Source organism: Podarcis filfolensis, assembly GCF_964270895.1.
Source record: "Podarcis filfolensis genome assembly, chromosome: 5".
Lineage (NCBI taxonomy): Eukaryota > Metazoa > Chordata > Lepidosauria > Squamata > Lacertidae > Podarcis > Podarcis filfolensis.
Genome location: NC_139608.1, coordinates 93402259 through 93417843, shown reverse-complemented (window position 1 = coordinate 93417843; position 15585 = coordinate 93402259). Strand labels below are relative to the sequence as shown.

At 43.4% G+C, this 15585-nt stretch overlaps 1 long non-coding RNA gene across 1 annotated transcript; it reads right to left on the bottom strand.

Moving 5' to 3' along the window:
• Positions 1–72: 72 nt before the first annotated feature.
• LOC310763579 lies at positions 73–15292 on the bottom strand. Its single transcript, XR_014548671.1, has 8 exons — positions 15278–15292; positions 14919–15144; positions 13280–14547; positions 10018–11705; positions 7764–7831; positions 3198–3366; positions 2484–2575; positions 73–152 (listed from the first exon to the last, which is right to left on the bottom strand). It is a non-coding gene; the product is annotated as an uncharacterized lncRNA (long non-coding RNA).
• Between the last annotated feature and the right edge of the window lie 293 nt (positions 15293–15585).

Sequence of the window (15585 nt, the reverse complement as noted above, 5' to 3'; positions counted from 1 at the left end):
TCTTATCCCCTTAAGTCCAGCAGTAGAGGTTTCGGATGACAATAATTAAGCGAAGATTTAGATGAAGACCACCAGGTTTGGAATCCAGCAGGGAATACATGCACCGCAAGCAGACTGCAAGAGGCGTAGACAGCAGTGGCCAGAAACTGGAACTGCAGTGAGTAGGCAAGGAGAAGAATATAGATCAGCTATATTGGTGATCTCCATCAGCCAAACAATATAGATAGATGAATCCTTCTTAATCAAAACAAAATAAATAAATAAATAAATAAATAAAAATTCCTTCCAGTAGCACCTTAGAGACTAGCTGAAGCACAATAACAAACTTAGTTGGTCTCTAAGGTGCTACTGGAAGGAATTTTTATTTATTTATTTATTTTTGACTATGGCAGACCAACACGGCTACCTACCTGTAACTTCTTAATCAAATTACAGTTAAAATTAGCAATCTGTCAGAGGGCAGCAATGGACACCACCTCTAATCGCACTGGGAAGTATCTTTGTGAACTTATAATTAAGCATAACCTTTTGTTATGCAATGGGGCACTGGTGTATGAGCACCAACGAAGCACCCTGCTGACACTGCCACATGCCAACAGAAAAAAAAACCTCCTCTTTAGCAGCACCTGACAATGTGCTTTGAAGTTCTGACTTTGGGCCTTCAAAGCACCTTGCACTTGATGCCAATGTCCTATCTCTGTGTTGCAGTAGCATAGCCTACAGCCTTTTTGGAGACATTGTGCCCACCCCACCCCCTCCTTGGAACTCTGCTGGAGCCTGTGATATGGATGGAGCACAAACCGAAAGATGTTATGGCCTTCGACAAGTAAGGGCAAAACCACGAAACAAATATGAGTCCTGAGACTCCACATCTCCTTCCTCTTTTCCTATGGGGTGAAGCGATACAGTGTCTCGATTTAGTCCCTATGCTCATGCAGTGGACAATCGCCCAGGATTGAAGTTCTGCTGGTACAACTTTAGATTGGAATCAACTTCCAGTAACACCAGAGAAGCAGAGGCCAAAGTTACATCCACCAGACCTGGATGAACTATAGCAGGGGTCAGCAAGGTTTATCTTGCCTGGGCTGGATTGATCCCACAGAGATCCCTCCATGGGCTGGGCCATGTGTGAGCGTGTGCACCCGTGATTTTCTTAAGTAACGTAGCCACAAGAAGGCATAGAGAAGGGACAGGAGTTAATAGCTCAGCTATCGAAAATAAGAGCTTCGGGATGGAAAAAGCAAAAGATGCGTCTTGAGAAGCCTCTTCAAGTAAAACAGATTAGTAGTTAGGCAAGCATTATGTGGGAGAGAATTTGAACCATATGCAGCAGGAAGTGGAAAGAGAGAGAGAGAGAGAGAGAGAGAGCATCAGATTCAGCAAATCCAGCCTTACTGTGTGAAACAACTCAATGACTTTGATGAAGAACCACCAACACACTCTTGCCATCTGCTGGGCAAAGGCAGGGAAATGCTGTCAAATGTTATAGACATCAAAAGACGTGTCCTTAGAGCTGTATCTGTATCTCCCATCTCTCCATGTTCTTAAGCCCAGGGCAGGGCCTTGCCATTGGGGACAGCCAGTAAAAGACCCTAACTATGTCTCATGACTGTTCCTTCTCATGACCTTTCTGTCACCGGAATGGCAGAAGATGCTGCACACCATATAAAGCAACAATCCAGCGCAGGAAGGTCCAGAGGTCTGCTTCATGCCATCATTAAGATTGTTTGGGTGATAGGTAAAAACTTGTCTCTTTCCCCAGGCATCTGGTGGATTAGCACAATTTTGCTCTCAATTGTTGGTGTGTTTTTACTGCTGAGCCTTTTGCTGTCTGAAATATACTCAGAGTCGCAAAGTGATTTCATGCTCTTTATTCAGCTCATAGTGGTGAGGAGGAATGAATGGAAGTCCCCTCAAGGTATCTGCTTTATATACATTATTTACACAATGGGCTGCACATGATTGGCTAATTCCGGAATTCTACTGTAAGCCAATCAGGTTGTGGATTCACTTCTATCTGGAGCATGATTGGGTGGTTCCTGCCAACCAATCATACTGCTGCATTGTTCTAGGACCAATCAGACTGCTGCATTCTGAATCCTATTGTTCTAGGACCAATCAGACTGCTGCCTTTTGGATCCTATTGTTCTAGGACCAATCAGACTGCTGCAGTTTGGATCCTATTCAACTCAGTACATAACACTGTCATTTCACTAGTTTTGCTCTATGGGCTGTTTTATCTGTAAGCTGCTTTGGGTACCTATCAGCAGCAAAAGGTGTGGTAATAATAATAATAATAATAATAATAATAATAATAATAATAAATGACTTTTATTGCAATGCATTTTTTTCATTTTATGTGAAGCTTTCGAGTTTTTTAAGTCACTTGGAAACTCTCTATGGGTTAAGTAAATTAAAACTAAGAATAACTGTCATATATCTGCATTCCCAGCCCATATCAGCTGTCATCAACTATGGTTTACCTTGTATTGTTTCATCCAAGGAGACAACAAAAATCAGCAGTAAGTGACCATGGTGTGTGTCCTGCATCATTCAGAGTGATGGCACATGCAGACTGTGAACAAATAAAAACATTCCTATCAGTACGTTAAATATATCCTGTCCAACATGCCCACAAACATTTTTTTAAAAAGCTCTTGCATTTTTAAAATTGCTTTTTATTGATTTTCCAACATGACAAAGAATATTCTTCTTTTCCCTTAGAGAACTCTGGTCCCAATATTCCCAAGAGGAAGACTTCTGGGTTGTTTTTTGAAAGTTTGTTTAAAGGTTTTTTTAATTTCTTTGTATATCGTGTCCCAGAATTTTTTAATTTTCTTGCAGCCCCACCACATATGAATCATTGTCCCTTCAGCCTGTTTACACCACCAGCATATATTGGAACATGTTCTATGCATCTTTGCTAATTTGCTGGGGGTTAAATACCACCTGTAGAACATTGCCGTATGATTTTCCCTGAATCAATTTCCCCTTGACAAAAATGCAAGAATCACAGCTTTTATTAATAAAATGTTTTCGCATTCAAAAGAACAACTTTAAAGTTTTAATTCTCAATCAGGACAACCAGAAACCAACTTTTTAGATCTGTACGAAAGCAAGGTGTTTCGGCTGACTCATGAAAGGCTGCCCCCAATATTTAAATCTAGATGGTAATTGTTATGTAATGAGGTTCTCACCCTGGGCCAGCAGAGGGATACTGTAGATAGTTCAGGTCCACATATGCAAATAAGGGATCGAAAGTGACGTTCAGTGATTGGATAGTTACAGAAAGTTGTTACAGTTACGTTGTACTGGAGCTCTATATAAGCAAGCTGGCTGAACCCTTCAGTTCAGTTCTGTTCTGACCTGTGAATAAATAAGAGCTGTTTGGAGAATCGCTGTGTCGTCTGATATGTTCACCCACAACCTAACAGTAATCTAGATGGATTTGGAGCTGGGTCCTGTGTTTTGCTATTTTCACTTTGTAAAACACCATGCACAGCAATAATAAACGATTACCAGCAGACAATGTGAAAGGGCCAGTGCCTTATATCCTTGAAAATGAGAGGGAAGGTTGAGGGAATTTCTTTTCCTTATACCTCACGGAACATAAGAGAGCCTTTAAGACCTGGGAGTTTCTGCTTCTGCAAGTGAGGTGTCCTGCCATTATGATCAAATGACCTGTATATTGAGCATTTATCCCGATTTGCTTGCGGGGAGATTAGACGATGTTGTGTCAAGCAAGTGTTATCTCAGACTTGCCAGTGCACCAAGAAAAACAGCTATTTATTGCCATTTATGAAGCACAATAGGGACGCGGGTGGCGCTGTGGGTTAAACCACAGAGCCTAGGACTTGCCGATCAGAAGGTTGGAGGTTTTAATCCCCGCGATGGGGTGAGCACCCGTTGTTCAGTCCCTGCTCCTGCCAAACTAGCAGTTTGAAAGCACGTCAAAGTGCAAGTAGATACCGCTCTGGCGGGAAGGTAAAAGGCGTTTCCGTGCGCTGCTCTGGTTTCGCCAGAAGCGGCTTAGTCATGCTGGCCACATGACCCGGAAGCTGTACGCCGGCCAATAAAGCGAGATGAGCGCCACAACCCCAGAGTCGGTCACGACTGGACCTAATGGTCAGGGGTCCCTTTACCTTTACCTATGAAGCACAATGGACATGCCTGGTTTTAATCCAATGTCCAGCACGAACTCACTGTCCTTGTTATCAAAGCTATCCAGGGAACTTCCTTCCCCTCTGACTTTATTTCAAAATATATCCCAGCCCATGAAGTTTGCACTTCTGACTGTAACACCCTCAGGTGCTGCAAAGTCTCCCCCTGTTCACTTAAACTCTGCTAGCTTCTTAGCCTTGCCATGCCCTCTACGTTCCTCTTAAAATTCCTACACAATGCCAGTTCCCTCCTCAAAGCTCACCTCTTTCACTTAACCGCTTAGTCTCTCCGCAGCTGAAATGAAAGCACATAGGTGCATTTGCTATTGTATTGTATTGTACTGACCCCTTGCGACACTTCCTTCTACATTCTCCCTTTGTTATCTCTTCTGTCATTGAAATTTATATTGCAAGTTCCTCAGGGCAAGGACTAGTCATTGTGGATGTGCTTCTTTTATGCTGTAATGTGTAACGTGCAGTGATTGCAATATATAAATAGGAAATAGTCGTAATAAACTGCTGAAGTTTTTGACCGCAGTTTGTTCCCTCGCTGGCAAGGGAGAGGGCTGGCAGGCCTGAGGTTTTCCACAACTGCTTTAAGATAACCTTAAAAGCTGCTGTATTTGGAAGGCTGGAGTGCACATTATTAAATAAATAACTTGGACCAACTGCTATTCTCTCTCCTTTGACAACATGCAAAATTCCAGTGTCTGCAACCACGCAATCTTTAGAATAAGACTTAGTACGTAACACTTCTAAGTGTACAAATACATTATCTTGCTGCATTTCGACAACTCTGTAAGATTCATCGGTAACTTTATCTTAATATTGCTGATGGGAGGGCAGGCTGAGTGGCTTAACGTAAGGCCAACTTGTGGTTTTCGGCAGAGGTTATTATTGAACTAGGGATTTGAGAAATTTGAACCTTTTTTGCTTCTTAGCCTTGCTGCTACCCTATAGCACAGCAGTTTTCTTTTAGCATTTGAAGGGAAGCTACTCGAGTGAGCCAGATTGTTTCTAGATACCTTATTTATTGAACGTTCCTCCTCATTTGTTATTGAGATTGGATGGCGTTGCATCAAGCAAATATTATTCCACACTTTCCAGTGTTTTCCTATCGCTTTCCTCACTGCAAAAAGTCCAATTTTTAAGAGAAACGGATCTGTTGCACAAGAGCACCAGACTAGCAAAACCTGAATTTACCTGTATGTGTTTGAATTCTGCCTGAACATAACAATAGTCTGGAAGCAACCCCAGTGTGGTGAATTGGATTGTAAACCTATTATCTCAGAGTCTACCCCCCCCCCAGGGGGGTTGTGGGGTTAAAGATGGGGAAAGAAAACCATCTAAAATGTAATAACTAACATCTCTGAGTGCATCTCACGGTCCCTTTTCACCTCTTCCATTACACAAAACCATTTCAAGACTGCCAAGACCACACATCACATGGGCCATGGTATTGCAGCTCCCCCTGGCGGTAATATCCAGAACAGCCTTTCTCAACCTTGGGTCCCTTGATGCCATTGGACTACAACTCCCATCATTGCTAGCCAGCATGGCCAGTGGTCAAGGATGATGGGAGTTGTAGTTCAAGAACACCTGGTGTCCCAAGGTTGAGGAAAGCTTGTCTAGAACTAAAGAACACATCAATTGCCACCATTTAAATATAAGTCTGTAAGATTCTGGTGAACTTTTATGGACATTTTCAACATGGATCAGTTCTATACTTTATGGCCAGGCTGGGGGTTCTTTATTGTGTAGAGAGGGAACTTTTTATAGTAGCATCCCCAACCGGTTTTCCAAAATGCAGAAAGTGACAAGAAGCGGTGAACTATATTTAGCAGAACTGTATAAGCACAGACACGGGTGGCGCTGTGGGTTAAACCACAGAGCCTAGGGCTTGCTGATTGGAAGTCGGCGGTTTGAATCCCCGCGACGGGGTGAGCTCCCGTTGCTCGGTCCCTGCTCCTGCCAACCTAGCAGTTCGAAAGCACGTCAAAGTGCAAGTAGATAAATAGGTACCACTCCGGTGGGAAGGTAAACAGCGCTGCTCTGCTTCCGTGCTCTGCTTCCGTGCGCTGCTCTGGTTCACCAGAAGCGGCTTAGTCATGCTGGCCACATGACCCGGAAGCTGTACGCCGGCTCCCTCGGCCAATAAAGCGAGATGAGCGCCGCAACCCCAGAGTCATCCGCAACTGGACTTAATGATCAGGGATCCCTTTACCTTTACCTTATAAGCACAGAATAGACTTTGCAGCTCAAGGGAGAACAGACTGTGTATGTTCAAAGGAAATGAGTAAGACTGATTGCCAAGGATTAAGGAAGCCTTTCCATGGTAAGAAATGATTAGATCTGACATGTCTGGGAAAGACCCTCTCATGCTATCTCATGCTGTGTATTATCTGTTCAGGCATTTGCTGCTGTCACCATAGAGGAATAGCCAAGATACTTAGCTGTGAATCAGAATCCCATCTACAAACGCAGTCCTTGATCATACTGACCTACTTTTCAGACTTCTGGTATCGCATTCTGAGATAAGGTGTAGAGCTCACTTTGCCCACTTGAAGGGGTTATGAAAATACAAAGTAATATCATAAACACAAGGTTCTAAAGAGGTTTTATTTTGGAGTAGAAATGTTGCCTCGTTTATAGGAACTTCAGTGGAGTACACATCCTGTTTACAGTTTGTTTGTTTGTTTGTTTGTTTGTTTGTTTGTAATAATAATAATAATAATAATAATAATAATAATAATAATAATAATAATAATAATAATTTATTATTTATACCCCGCCCATCTGGTTGAATTTCTCCAGCCACTCTGGGCGGCTTCCAATCAAGTGTTAAAAACAGTACAGCATCAAATATTAAAAACTTCCCTAAACAGGGCTGCCTTCAGATGTCTTTTAAAAAGAAGATAGCTGCTTATTTCTTTCACATCTGAAGGGAGGGCGTTCCACAGGATGGGCGCCACTACCGAGAAGGCCCTCTGTTTGGTTCCCTGGTTACAAAAGGATGCTGTCTGGCAAGATTACATTTCCATTTTTCTCTGCCTCTGTTTTCAGGAGCCTAACAGCAGAATTCCTCACAAACGGAGGCCGTAACAAGTTTTGCTTGTAGAATTCAGTTCTAATGAATTTTAAGACAACAGGGTGGTGATGTCAGGGAATTCCAACAAAAATGGAAACAGGAGTGGAAATTGCTGCGGTTCACATTTTTATCTGTAGCCAGGAATGGAAATCAGCTAAGAGAATACAATCAGTATCTGTTCAGATTGTTGCTTTTGTTTTAAGTCTGCAAGTAATACCTACTATGATTTATTTATTTTTATATTGTTTTCATGTTTTCTTTACATGGATGTATCTTATATAAATCGTTGCATAAGTTATGTAACTTATGTTAAATAGTGGAGAGTGAGATAAATAATGTGGTATTTGGCAGAAACTGAACTGCAGCAGTACGGAAACAGCGCTGATTATGGTGAATACAGGTCAGAATGGAAATTGCTGGTACTTACATCCCTCAGACAGGAGTGCCTGGCGTGCTCTGGTCCATGGGGTCACGAAGAGTCGGACACGACTAAACGACTAAACAACAACAACAACATCCCTCCTTGTAGGGGTTCAATCACAGCGCCCTCCAATAATAAGTTGTTGAATTGGGTGATGAATTTCTGGTGGTTAAACATAACTGGATTAATTTGTTTCTGCTTCCTGGCCCAAGAATCCAACCAGTCTTCAGATTTCCTCTGCCCCCCCCCCAAAAAAAAGGCCTTGGTACATTTTACCTGCATTTGATTCTGCCATGGGTTCCACAGAACCCACCCGATAAAGGTCCAAAAATATACAAAGCACCCTTTTTGGAGATACTGGCTTTTGCTTTCCTGCAACTATCCTAAACCCAAAATGAAAACATCAAACATGGCCTAGAACCCTGGAGAGGACGACAAGAGGCAAGAAGGGTAAGGGATTGAGCTAAGGTGGGGAAGAAATATTGCTCCTTTAGGTATCCATGGAGTTGGATCAAGCTTGGAGAGGAGTAGAATAGAAGGCAGCCTTCCTGGGGAACCCAAAAAAGCTGGGGAAGGCTGAAAAACTGAGGAATGAGAGGTGCCCAGCTGTTAGGAAGGGGCTGGCTTGCTGGCAATAGCTGTGACACAGAGGGCCAGATTTAGGTTTGATGAGGCCCTAAGCTACTGAAAGTAGTGAGGCCCTTTATAAGTCCAGCTGTCCTTTGTCAACAACAAATTGTTGCTGTTTTGTGTTGAATATATGCTATATGGTAATTTATGGACCTAATAGGTATCTAAAGCCATTTGCACGTAACAAAATACCGTATTTTTCGCCCCATAGGACGCACCAGCCCATAGGACGCACCTAGTTTTTTTTGGGGGGGGAATAAAGAAAAAAAATTATTTCCCCTCCAGGTGCGGGGCTGGGGCGGGGGAAGCCCGAGCTTCCCCCGCCCCCAGCCCCCAGAACAGGCTGCTATCCACAAGCCGTGGGAGAGCTGCGCAAAGCCAGAAGCCTGGGGCGTGCTGAGCTCAGCACTCCCCAAGCATCTGGGTGCAGGCAAGCTCTCTGCTAGCCGTGGGAGAGCTGTGCGAAGTCGCACAGCTCTTCCACGGCTTGCGGATAGCTTCCTGAAGCCTGGAGAGCGAGAGAGGTCGGTGCGCACCAACCCCTCTCGCTCTCCAGGCTTCAGCGAAAGCCTGCATTCGCCCCATAGGACGCACACACATTTCCCCTTCATTTTTGGAGGGGAAAAAGTGCGTCCTATAGGGCAAAAAATACGGTATGTATTTTATCAAAGTAATTGTTGCACTGAAATACAATTAAGAAGAAGTATATTAATAGTCAAATAATTATTAAGCTGTAACTTAAAATGATTTTTATTCATAATAAACTTAATAATGCAATAACATTGGCATTTCTCAATAACAAAAGTTCCTTTAGAAACACAATTTACAAAGACTCATAATCTCGTCTCTAGAAACTTGCTATAACATGAAATAATAATAGCAAACCAGTGATATTTTAGGGAGCAGGCTAGCAGGCGGGGCCCATGACTTACATCATAGGAGGCTACACAACACAAAACACGGTTGCTGTGTGTAGGTTTTATTTTATTTGTTTTTTATCTTATATTTTGGAAATATACATCCAGTTTTTTTATTCCTTTTTGGGGGGCCCAAGAGAGTGGGACCCTAAGCTATAGCTTGTTTAGCTTATACGTAAATCCAGCACTGCAGAGGGTGCTCTCATTAAGAATGGAGATGTGGTGGAAGGGACTTTAAATGACAATGGCTGCAAGTAGTAGACTCTTACTGAATGTCACAATATGATTTTACCACTGGAGAGAGAGACTGGGAGGTCAGGAGGGATGTCTGGATAATCAGAATTTGCAGCGAGGTAACTGAGGTATAGGAAGTGGAGGCATTTCCCTAGAAACTTAAATTTGGACAATGCACATTTAGCCTTAATCTGGTCGCTGAGCTAAGGCACTTGCCAGAGGATGCCATTTTAATTGTCCAGGATTAATTAATACCAAATACAGGCATCCACTTCCAGAGGTTCTGAGGGCTAGTTAGGCTTACACTTAATCTCTAGTGTTCTGTGTACATGGGTTTTAGTGGGAAAATTCCTCTGCATGGTGACTACCATTCAGAATATATGTGGCAGGAAGAACCAGAGCTTACTTTGATCCTTAGCTTGAACTGATTCCTTTGCAATGGCATCGTATCCTCACAGCTTGAAGCAAAGCCAAATGAACACAATGCGCAAGGGGCATGTGCAGAGTTCTAGCTGAACCGAGCTTCTTGGAAACAAGTGGAAATGTGTGTAATTGGAGCAGACTTACCCTGTGAGAGCAGCCTTCCCCGTACTTTCTTCAAGGACACCCCCAAGACGCAACCTCGTTTGACTCTTCCGGCAGGCACTGCAGATGGCAAAGGAAGAGCTGGAAGCAATGTCTGTTTCTGCGCAATTTTCTCCTGAGATTCCTTTCCCAGACTTTGGCGGAGCTTCCCCGGGTATGGCTTTGCCCCCTCCCCTTTGTTGGGAAGGTTAACAAGCAAAATTATTTATTTGTTCATGGAGTGAGCACTAAAAGGTGTGCAGACACCAGGATGAATTTGGTGCTTTTATTTGAACAGCTGGATGGAAATGATTCGTTGCACAGTTTTATCACATTGATTACAGCTTGAAGTCTTAGGCATTTTCCTTTCTTTGTGGGTAGCAGCATATGAAAAATTAGTAGGGTCATGTGCACTGTTGAGTCTGCATGCTGTGATCTTCAGATGAAGGATGGCGTATCAATTTAATTAATACCACCACCATCATCATCAGTAATGCTGTCCAAGGTCCTCTCTCTATCATATCGTTATTATCATGATCATCATCTCAGCCTTCATCCTAAGATCCCAGTTTAAAGCAACTTACAAACACAGAAGAAAGGGGAGTCCTAAAATATGCACAGGGTAGGGGCAGAGTCAGTAGGAGCCTCCAAGGTGGGCTAAGACCAGGGTATCAGCTTTCACCCTCTCTCCATGCTATGCGATGTCCCCAAAGGGTTAAAGTTACTGTTGTTATGTACTGAAGTTCTCACCCTGGCCCAGCAGGGGGATACTGTAGATAGTTATGCAAATAAGGGATCGAAAGTGACGTTCAGTGATTGGATAGTTTTAGAAAGTTGCTACAGTTACGTTGTACTGGAGCTCTATATAAGCAGGCTGGCTGAACCCTTCAGTTCAGTTCTGTTCTGTTCTGGCCTGTGAATAAACAAGAGCTGTTTGAAGAATCGCTGTGTCGTCTGATATGTTCACCCACAACTTAACAACTGTCATTTTCAAAACCCTTACTTCCAGCGGGTTTCAATGACTGTGCATTTGCAACAGCTTCCTCATAGACTAATGTGAATTCATGGGATAAATTTGGAAGGCAAAAGTAATTTTGGTAGGACTAAGGAACGTAGGTTGTGCCTTGCATACATCCCTACATGTCTTTGGTCAGATGGTGTCGTTTGTGTCTTGCCTGACTAAAAACATTAATGGGCATTCTGGAGATAGTGAAGAAACTCTCCCTGCACTGGATAAAGCTGAGGACTAGAGTATTTCCACTGAATATTTCCTAATGCGAAATTCTGAGGTGAATTTTGTGGTTCCTTCCTGGGAGAAAAACCCAAGGAACCCTGGGGAAAGCAAAGAGGCTTTTTGTAAGGCTAGCAAAATTTCATTGGTGTGCAAGACTCCTCACAACCTGACAAATTTGCAATCAATGTGTGCATTTGTTTCCATTTTGCACCACTAGAGGTCTGTATGGTTCCACATAAGTCAGCAAACACCATCTCAATTCCTTCTAGTGACTGATGCAAATGTAAAATCCATGTAGTGTTTTTAAGAAAGTCTTTGTGCATCAGTCCACTGCTAGGTTTTACTTTGCTAGGTTTAACTCTGTGTTTTACCTCCTCTTATTTATTTAATGTTGGTGTATTATTGCTGTTTTCAAATTTTGTAACCTACCCTGAGATCTGCGGGCTGAAAGATATCTCTGAAAGAAATAAACAGATGATTAAATAAAAAATGTTTTTTTAAAAAGGAAACCTTTTATAATCACTTGTTTTAGCACTAGCATTTCAGTGGTAGAACACTGTGCTACTTATATCAGTCAATAGCAGAGGGGATTATGAAGTGCCACATACACAAATGTAATGTTAGGAATCTGAATGGTCTTGCTAGAAAAAAACAAAGCGGTTTCTTGCTGTTGTAAAAGTGAATTCAGGCTAGAGATGGCGGGGTGAACTAATAGTGGCATTTGATGTAATGGCTACCATTAGTGGGTTCTGCACTCACATTGCAAGAAAGGTTTATCCAGATGAGCATATGAAGCCATCTTGTTCTGAATCAGACCACTGGCCCACAAATTCTGGTTATCTCCCGCTTGGACTACTGCAATGCACTCTACGTGGGACTACCTTTGAAGGTGACTCGGAAACTACAACTAATCCAGAATGCGGCAGCTAGACTGGTGACTGGGGGCGGCCGCCGAGACCATATAACACCGGTCTTGAAAGACCTACATTGGCTCCCAGTACGTTTCCGAGCACAATTCAAAGTGTTGGTGCTGACCTTTAAAGCCCTAAACGGCCTCGGTCCAGTATACCTGAAGGAGCGTCTCCACCCCCATCATTCTGCCCGGACGCTGAGGTCCAGCGCCGAGGGCCTTCTGGCGGTTCCCTCATTGCGAGAAGCAAAGCTACAGGGAACCAGGCAGAGGGCCTTCTCGGTAGTGGCGCCCGCCCTGTGGAATGCCCTCCCATCAGATGTCAAAGCGATAAACAACTACCTGACATTCAGAAGACATCTTAAGGCAGCCCTGTTCAGGGAAGTTTTTAACGTGTGATATTTTATTGTATTTTTGGTTTTTATGGAAGCCGCCCAGAGTGGCTGGGGAGCCCAGCCAGATGGGCGGGGTATAAATAATAAATTATTATTATTATTATTATTATTATTATTATTATTATTCACTGACAAGCAATTGCAATCTCAAGGATCATAGCTCTGATAGACAGGTTTAGGCATTCAAATAATGTGCTCTACCATTCTTACCAAAATATTGGCCAGACTGACATGTAGTAGGGGTGTGTGTGCCTGTGTGCATGTGTGTAATTACTGGGATATTTACAGTAATTTAATCAGCATCTGGGTCCAAGTGGAGAGGTAAGACTTTTTCAATATCATGTCAGCACTACGGACAAGCACACACTGTATCCTTAAAGCCCTTTCAAAGCACATTCACACACACACACACACACACACACACTCACACACAATGAATTCTGGCCACTGCGGTTTGTTAAAGGTTGCTGGGAATCATAACTCTGCGAGTGATAAACTGCAGTGCCCAGATTTCTTTGCGGGAAAGAATGAGCTCTCAAATTTGCTTTAAAGGTACAGGGCATGTACACATTGGCAGCTGAAAACACAGCAAAGCCGTTTCTCCCCAGATTTATGTTGCTGTACGCAACCCCTGATTTGCTTCCTCACACCCGCACCCCTCCCCAAATTCCTACTCAAGGAAGCCGAAATCTGAACATGCACAATGATTATCGAAAATGTACCTACCTTAGCACAACCATAGCTTACGTTTTTGACTCAGATGGAAGCTGGTTTGAGAGGAAACACATCAATTAGCAGCGTTTCTCAAGAAACGACAGGATACAGGTGGATTGTGGATAAAGCCATGTGTCTTCAGCTTCAAACACCAGCACTGGGATGGAGTTGGAGTAAACAGCCGTGCATACACAGCCACGGCCTGCTGCTGTGTACAGATTCCAGTGAACTCCTGGGAGAACTGAGGTTTTAAAGTGACATATAGATATTAACTTTCTGTAAACATGGCCAAAAACATCTGGCAAATACAGAACAGACCCATCTCCTGCATGACAAGAAAATGAAAAATAAAATTTGTTGAAGTTCTGCAGAAACAAGTGTCCTATGAATCACACATCTTCTGCATCATTTGTGGTCTGGATGTCAAGGATGAACCAAATGCCGCACATTCCATTGCCCCATTTGAGGTCAGTAAAACGTGGGTGGGATAATTTTGGTGACTTTCCAAGGTGGCAGGGTTGGGATGAAGAGGTGGCAGCTACACCTCAGACATCTGGTTGTCCTCTCTCTGCCCCCCAGGTGTGTGTGCTGCAAGTTCCAGTTGGCTTTTTGGAAAGAGCTAGGAAAGGCAGCGAACTTTGGGGGCGAGAGAAAATACATCCGTAGGTATTGTGGTGGAGAAATGGGAGTACCATAGCTACCTGCTGCAGAGCAAGAAGTCTTCTTCCTCCCCCCCCCAAAAAAAGGGAGACAAGCCTCTCTGCTTTCAGAAACCACCTCAAAAATGGTGATGGTTTTCCAGCCCACTCATGAAAATTGCGGAAATTGCCTCCTTCCTCACTTTCACAGCCAAAGAACGTAGCTGTGAAGATTGGGCCCAAAGTTTCCTCCAGCTCTGCTTTCCCCTGACCAGGGAACAGAGCTGCCTCATCACCGACCATCTCTTGTTGGGTGGAGGAGTGATGCCACCCTTCTGTCAGAGTAGCATCGCTGCTGCCAGGGGGACAAGCCCTGCCACCCCCAAACTGAGACTGGTGGGGGAAAACATGAGCTTGGGGCAGCATGCCCTCCTCAAAGGTTGGGTGAAAAGCTCTTAGGGCATGGGTGAAGAACCTGTGGCCTTCCAAATGTTGCCAAACTACAACTCCCATCATTCCTGACCACTGGCCATGCTGTTAGAGTACCCAGCAACATTTTGAGGGCTCTGTGTTAGGGGAATTTTCAACTCAACACCAGCTGTAGCAATGCAGAGAAATGAGCCAGCCTCTCTCCAAATTTGACTGAAGTATACTTGGGATGTGGGACGCAGGTGGCACTGTGGGTTAAACCACAGAGCCTAGGACTTGCCGATCAGAAGGTCGGTGGTTCGAATCCCTGTGACGGGGTGAGCTCCCGTCGCTTGGTCCCTGCTCCTGCCAACCTAGCAGTTCGAAAACACTAAGTGCAAGTAGATAAATAGGTACCGCTCCAGCGGGAAGGTAAACGGTGTTTCCATGCGCTGCTCTGGTTCGCCAGAAGCAGCTTAGTCCTGCTGGCCACATGACCTGGAAGCTGTACGCCGCCTCCCTCGGCCAATAAAGCAAGATGAGCGCCGCAACCCCAGAGTCGGTCACAACTGGACCTAACGGTCAAGGGTCCTTTACCTTTATACTTGGGATGTACAGTTATTGGAGGGGGATAAGAGGAATAAGAAAGAAAGGTGGATTTGACTCCAAAAGGCCTCAATTTATATGGCTTATGAATGGCTATCTAATGGCAATCTGTCTCCATCACAGCAGTCGCTATGGATAAATTATCTCTCCAGTATACCTTGCGGATGTGAGCTGAAACTGTAATGTTGAAGATTTTCCAAGTTTGCGTTGATGCCATGTGGAGGACTGCGTAAAATAAAGTTTGTAAAATAAAATAAGTTTGTAAAATAAAATAAAATAAAATAAAAGCCCTATACCTGAAATATTAATTGACAGTTAACTGTACAGCCAAATGTGGTCACTTGGCAAATATTGTTACCTCAGTTGCTTTGCTCCATGACTCAGCAAATACAAGAGTGAAGGGGTTGTGTTTGCTACAGAAGTTAGTAGACTCACACTCTTCATTTAGGAGTATTTAATTCTTGACACCTGTTTATGAATACCTCTGGGGTTCCAGAATTAAAAACAAGAACTGTTGAATATTTAATATCATTTGTATAATGTATTGAATTATAAATAATGATTGCTTACTACCGTTTTCATAAAAAACATATTAAAATGTTATTTAAAGGCAGCTTTCTAGCACACAATTCTCATAGGGCAGGGAAAAACAAGAAGGCGCTTTAA